Raw genomic sequence first — 7,476 nt, 5'->3', positions numbered from 1 at the left:
GTTGTACCTTTTTTCCAGTTCTCTCCCCCATCCCATTGCAGGGGAGCGAGTGAACGGCTGTGTGGTGTTTAGCTGCCTGCCGGGTTAAACCACAACAACATCAAAGGCATTTTGGTCTGTGTGCCAGTGCCACTGGTATCCCTCTGTTGGGCAGAGATGGAGGCTGGGACGTGCTCTCCATTCCCAGTGCAGGGCGTTGGGGGAGCTCAGCCCAGCTGGGGAAGCAGCAGGATCCATCTCCTTCCAGCTTGGGGAGCCCAGGGCCCCATCCAGACTGTAAAAAGTCAGTCCCTGGCTATTCGCTCGGGGGGCTCAGAAGTGGCTGGTGGGGACTGAAGCACCTCACTCGCAGTTCATCAGTTCATCACTGCTGGTGCAGCTCTCCCCAGGCTGTGCAGAGCCAGGGGGGTGGCCGAGCTTCGCTGGAGCTCTGCTGACAGCCCGGGACCTGCTCAGCTCAAGAGGGAGAGCTAAAAGGGGAAACAGGGCCTTGCACAGCTGGCCTGGCAGCTGATACTCGCACAGTGCTTTGAAACCCACAGATGAAAGATTTGAGAGACATGAAAGGCTGCCACTGCCTGTTTGTCATTTTGTGTGGTTCCTCCCTGCCATCTTATGTGCAGGGGACAATTTTTAGCAGAGGCGAGTGCAGCCTTGCAGGAAAGATGCCCAGCCCGGAGCATCCCTGCCAGTGACCCAGAGCATGTGAAGCCTCTCTGCATCACGTTGCAGCCCACATCGGCGTGGGCTCCTTCTGCCACCTTGAGTTACACAAGGAGCAAATTTGCACCCTAGCATTGGCTGGGCTCCAGTTTCCTCCTCCCACTTTGCAGCTACCCCCCCTTTTTCCTTATCTCTCCCCAGTGCAACCCGAGAGCCTCAATCCTCCCTGCAGCCTCTGACCCATCTCAGATGCCCAGCTCCAGGCTCAGCTGTGCTTGCTCTCAGGGGGCTCACACTGATTGCAAAACCAAGTTTGCGCTGGAAGCGAGTGACAGCATCAGGCATCCCGGCAGCAGGCAAGTGCGTGCCTGCAGCAGACAGCCACTAGGGAGGGAGGCTTTGCACATGGCAAGCAAGCAGCAAGGGCCCTAAAACCTTAATGTTAGCTAGGAAGGAGACGGTAGCACACAAGGAAGCAGCAGGCATCCCACCCCCCTCTCTGTGCCTGGCACGGTTCGGTGGAGCCCGACACACCACGTGCTCGGAGTACGGCTCACTTTCAGCATTTCAAATTTGCCGGATGATAACCTCAGTGTCTGAGTTCACAGCTCTGATCCCACCCACTTGTGCTGCCGTCACGAACTGAGCCGCGCACGCCGGGGGAAAGTTGGAGGCAGTGCAACCACCGAGGGCTCCCGCCTGCTCAGGGGCTGTGGGAAAGCAGCACCTTTCCCAGGTAAAGCTTTTGCCTTACTTTTTGCTCGGTTGTTATGCTGGTAGATCACTTTCTGGGTGAGATCTCAGAGGGGTTGGTGGGTCCTTCCTGAGGTTGGGGTGTGCTAGGCACCCTGCAATGGGCCACCTGGGTCAGAGCAAGAGGGTGTCACTCATCAGACCCTTGCACCATCATCATCCTGCTGTGCCTGGAGCAGAGGCCAGTTTGGGGACTTTTGCTGGCTGTTGCTGATGGGGACTGCTAGAGCCAAGAACATCAGGGTGAGAGAGAGAGGACGTAGGTGGAGAGTGCCCCGGGCACAGAGGCAGAGCCCTGCCCTGCCTAAGCATCTGCGGGTGTGAAGCATCTCTGCCCAAGCAGCCTCCCCATGAGGTTTGCTGCTAAGCCAACTTCTTGCACTGAGCCCCCCAGCCCCTCCATCCAGCCCTCTGCACTCTGGCAGTTGGTGGGCATCAGCTGGAGCTGGGGTTGCCCCATCCAGAGGCACGGTTGGCTCTGTGGGGCAGAGAGTGCTACGCTGGGCTGTAGCACTGGCACAGGAGGGGTGGGTAGTCCCCAGGGTTATGCAGCTCCTGCTGTCCCCTGGCCAAAATAGACTTCCGCAGGAGGCTGAACCCTGGGACTTCTGCTGGGAACTCATGCAGCTCCAAGCACACCCATGAGCCCAGCACCTCTGTTCTCAGTTTCACCTTTCCTGGGCACCCTCTGCAGAGCAAACTTTCGAAATGCTGACTGCTGGTTTGCGCGTACCTCTTCAGGTTTTCAGCTTTCAGGGGTCCTGACCACAGAGCCCTTTTCCTCCTGGGGAACATGATGATGGAGGGCTGCTGGCCGTGATGGGAATTGTGTCCTGCCTCCCCCAGCCCCTCTGCTCACACCAGAGGCAGTAATTGCTGATGTGTGTCAGTCAGGGTTCAGGCTGGAATGGGGCAGAGAGAGCACCAGGCTCCGGAGGAGACCAAGGAGCAGGGACAAAAGTGTCTGGGGATGCAGCCAGGCAGGACCCCGGTATCCCCAGAAAGATTGCAAAGGGGCTCTGCAAAAATGAGACTGCAGCTGTCTGTGTGCAGCTGTAAGATCGTGGGGTGAGCTGCATCTCCCCACCTGAACGAGGGCACGGGGCATCTTGGATGGGTAAGCACCCATGAGCAGCACACCCGACAGCCCTGCCCTGGGGAGTGGAGGGGAGATGAGTGGTTGCAAGGAAGAGATGAAAACAAGGGAGCAAGAGCTCCAGCGACGGGGCTCACCAAGTGCTGGGGCAGAGGTGTGCTGGGGGATGCTACGGGGTACAGCACCACATGGGAGGCATGGGCAGGAGCACAGCCCTTCCAGAAAGGCTGCTCATAAACTAGAAACAACCCCACAACCCCACCAAAGCCCTCCACGGACAGCAGGACAGGGGAGTTTCTGCACCACTCTCGTATTTGTCCCCTCTAACATTGCCTTCAAGCCCCAACTCTAGCAAATTTGGTCTTGTCTGTTGTGAGGCAGGGTCACGGCTCTGGCAAAGGGTCAAAACAGCCCTTTGCCAGGGTCTCGGCAGCTCCCAGCCTTGCCCGCTCCCCACCATCAAACCCCACACGTCCTCTTTCAGACCAGAAGAAATCCCCACCCTCCTGCCCATCTCACAGCCTTGGCTGAAGTACCTCTCACAGCATACCCAGATGTTTAATCTCTGGAAGCACTTGAACATAATTTTAGAAAAAGCCGTGACGCTCTGCTGCAAGTTCTGCTGGGCCGGGGAATTTGCTTTGCTCCTAAGTGACTTCTGCCAGCACTTTGCTTGGAAAGAAGCTAACGCAGGAGGCAGAGTGTCATTTCAGGTCTGCCTGAGAGCAGAGCCGTCCTGCCTCCAGGACAGAGCTAAAATGCTTCATATGGAGCTTCTCCTGAGCCCCCCAACCATCGCTGTCAATGCCCTTTCGGGTAGTGGGAAACAATTCCCAAAGACAGGCTGCCACAGGCTGAGCACTCCTTTCTGCCCATGTATCCACTCGTGGTGCCGATGTACCTAGGCTTTTAACAGATTTTAAACAAACCTATTATGCCAGCAGCAGAAGCACATGAACGGAGAGCAGCAAATGTATTACCTACGCTGCCGGAACAGGCGCTGCATCCCATTAGTCTTGCTGCAAAAGCGCACAAAGTGCTGGAATAAACAATGCTGAAGGAAAGGATGTTGAAAGATGGGGAGGAAAAATAAAAGGGTAAAACGCAACAGAAATTTCCCACGGATAAATCACAGACCCTCCCCAAAGGAGATAATTGCCATTTCAAATGGGAACACAGTGAATCAAATGTAACACGGGCTGCAACAGAGCAAAAAGAGAGAAGGAGACAGGCAGGAGAAGACAGGAATTACTATGAGAATTGTAAGGAGGCTAATGGGGAGATGATCATACCTTACAATAGAAGGATCATTAATGCTCCGGAGAAGGCTATTAACAGAGTTCCTTAAAGATTAGCCTAGAGATAAATGTTATTTAATGGTTTTCATTGGTGACCTTGGCTCAGAAAATGGGAGTTTCTCTAAGAAAAATGTACTAGTGAGAAACTTGGGAGAAGTTTTGAACTGGACAAGGTACTAAGTGATACAGGAGAAGAATCAGAGGATCCGAAGATTGTCAGAAACACAACAGACTGGCACAAGTTCACACGCTTAGGGACTAACGGCAAAAATTGCTACTCTAAGCAGCTGAAAACACCATAGGAAAAAATCTGGCTTTTAGGGAACCCCAGGATCACTGCAACAAAACAAATGCAACCTGACAAGTCTTCACAGCAGAGATAGATCCATCAGAGCACCAGTGCCGTTGGAAAAGGCACTAGAAGGATGACCCAGAAGCGATGCCCTACTCTGGTCCCTCACTGTCAGGAGGGTGATTTTGAACCAGGAACAGGTCCAGGCTGTGATAATGAGCATAATCAGGTAAATGTAAAAGCTGCCTGATGAGACAGGGCTGGAAGGGTATCATTTATTCAGGCTATTGCTAGAAAGGCTGCCATGGGAAACAGCTGCTCCGCTCATACATCAAGGAGGAAATTAACTTGCTGTGCCAAAATGCAACAGGAGCAGAGGACACAGGACCTGGTATTAAAGGTGGCTGCGAGTGACCTGGGCAGAAAACCAGGGGCAGATGTGGAGTCCCAGAGGGCTGATGCTCCAGCAGAGAGCCCCCAGCTGGGTGCATTGCCCTAGGGACTGTGCTCTGACAGCAGCAGGCTGACCCCATAGCCCCCCCGTTCTACACCAGCCCTTCTGCCTGCTTTTCCTGCAAAGCCATGTCCAGAGGCTGTGATCACTCGGGGGAATGTTTCCATGAGATAAATTGGCCAAGGGATACGGGAAAGCCTCTCACACCCCCGCCACAGTTAGGATTGCAACATCCCACGTCTGAGCTGGTAGGTGACAGGTCCTGCCCTGTCCCGTGGAGGAAGAGAGTCCCAAGGGTTTGCAGGCAGCCGAGCCCTGCAGTCCACATGTGCCCGTGCCTTGAGAGCTACCGAGAGCCCAGCTCTACCTGGGCTCCTCTGCAGGGATGGGGACACCTCTGTCCCCTTCGTTTGGGGACCTCTGCTCTTTCCTTCCACAGCTCAGCCTGGTGGCTCCATATCTCACTTGGAAATACTTTCTATTCCCTGCCTGGGGTGGGGGGGAGAAAGTGCCCATTTCTTGCCCTGAGCTAATTAGAAAAAGCAATAAGAAACAAAACTACTTCCAGCCAGGTCTGCAGTGCAGCAGGTGCCGAGCGCACCGATGCACCCGGAGCTGGGACCCACCCGGAGCTGGGACCCACCAGCAAAGCCCACACTGAGCCCCAGCAGAGCCCACATGAGCTGTGAGAGCTGGTGGCAGGAGCAGGTTGTTGATGTGTGGCGAAGCAGCCACGTAGGAGGCTGTGATCCACCCACAACATTTTCTAAGCGTGCTACTCCCCCTATAATTTATCCTGCCATTTCCACATGTTGGGAGCAATGAAAAAACATCCCTTTCACTTGGAAATACCCTTCTCTGAGAACAACCTGTTCTCGTCATTGCCGTCAGCGGGCAGGCAGCGCTTAGCTTGTTCCACGCTCCTTTTGTGCGTGAACAAAGAGCTTTCCATGGCAAGAGCCTGCGCTGCAGCAGGAGGTGAGGAACTGCTCCATACGCTGCTGCCACGGCTGAAAGCATCACATTTCTCTCCCAACAGCCTTAATCCCAGCACCCAAATTCAGAGGACCTTCTGTCTGGCAACGAGTTTGCTCTGCTCAGCAGAAGGCTTCCCACGGGCCGGTTCATTACTTGCCACTCACTTTCAATTCCTTTAGAAGCAGCAGGGCTGCATGTATCATCTCTAATCTCACCAGTCCAGTCCCCATCTCTCCACCGTACGGCTCCTGGCGATCAGTGGTTATTTACTCATGCAGTCTCCCCGGTATACTCTCTCCCTTGGCCCCCACGCCTTTAACCTTGAATGAAAGACATAAATCATCTGAAGAGCATTTCAGTCTGCTCTACATCGTCATCTTGTTCTTGCAGGGTGAGTTTAACTTTAAAATCTCACCTGTATCCTCTGCCAAGGCTGGACCTCTTCCTTTCCTGGAGTTTCTTCTGTTTTGCTCCATCTCAGGTGCCTGTTGCACCCTGCGGAGAATCAGCTCTACCTTCTTGCACAAGCCTATGCACCACCAGGGAGGGCTTCACTGCCGCTCCATGGGCTGTGGAGAGCCCAGGGAACTGGGTCCTGCACCACCCATGGGGACTGGCGCATGTCTTCCCCACCAGCACATTGGGGAGGATGGGGAGACCCATCACCTCACCTGGGAATGCATGGTGGGAGACCACAGCTGTGGCACAGGCAGCTCCGTGGGGGTCCCAGCACAGGCAGTTGGGCTCTTCAGCCTGCTCCCAGTCCCCTCTTTCTCGCGTCCCTGCAGTGCCTCAGTTTTCAGTTTCCCTTTAGGCACCTTCCCAACATGAGTGTTGCTTGCAATCACACAGGAACCGAGGCCCCTTTGAATCTAGTAGTGGCGTGGTCCTGGAGACCACTGTAATCGGCAGCTAAAAGCTCTTCTGGAGGTTAGAGGGGTTTGCTGTGTTGTTTCTGCCCTTGCAAAATACAGCTTTTTGTTATTTACATCCAGAGAGAAAATAGTCATAAAAAGTAAGTCTGCAAGGGAGGTTCTCCACTCTGTGTCCCTGTCCCATAGCAAGAGCAGCTCCATCCAAAATCTCCCTGAAAAACAAACCTCCGTGCTGCCCTTCAGCTGCTGGGAACCGGACTGGTGAAGCTGAGAGCCCTTTCCAGCCACCTCCTCCCCAGGACACTGCACCACTGACAGATGGGTTCCTCTTTCCTCCCCTGAGCAGAGCAAGGATTTCCTCTCCGGGCTGCAGGAACCATCGTGGTTACTGATGGTAGGGACCAACACAAGGCATGCGCTGCTGCCAAGTGCAGATACAAAGGCAAAGTTTAATGAGAATTACAGCCACAGCCAAGCTTCAGAAATTACGTAGTGGTGACTAATTTTCCTAGATTGCATAAGAAAAGCACACTGCTTTCTCAGGAAAACTCTTTCCTCATATCCTCCCAGTCCTCATTTTTATCGTAAGCCTGTAGGAACGCACTGTCTCTAAAATCCCTGCCCTTCTCTCAGCATCCCTACATTACGTGGGCACCCCTGGGGCTGGGGGAGGCCAGCTGGCAGGGACACGTGTGCCTGGCTGCCAAGGGACTTTCCAAATCAGGTTTAAGTGGGTTGGAGCATCCAGGGAGGTGCAGACACCCCATTTCTGGAGGCTTGAGGGGCAGCTCAAAGGACCTTTGCCCACTGCAACTCTGAGTTGGTGCTTCCTTTGCAGGTTGTCTTCGGGAGGTGGCAAAGCTCTGTCCCTGCTGGAGCACTGCTGACCGCTGTCACCAACCAAACGTACAGACCCCTCGGGACCTGACCCCATGGTCGCTCAGAGGAAAGGAGAAGGCAGGAGAGGAAAAGGGAGCAGTTGAGACCCACCAGCAGCTGCCGCGGGGGATTGGCTCCAGCACTGAGCTCCCAGATGGGGCCAACGGACACAAACAAGTCTCAGGGCC

This window comes from Fulmarus glacialis, unplaced genomic scaffold (assembly GCF_000690835.1).
Source record: "Fulmarus glacialis isolate BGI_N327 unplaced genomic scaffold, ASM69083v1 scaffold10651, whole genome shotgun sequence".
NCBI lineage: Eukaryota > Metazoa > Chordata > Aves > Procellariiformes > Procellariidae > Fulmarus > Fulmarus glacialis.
This window is presented reverse-complemented; position numbering follows the sequence as displayed.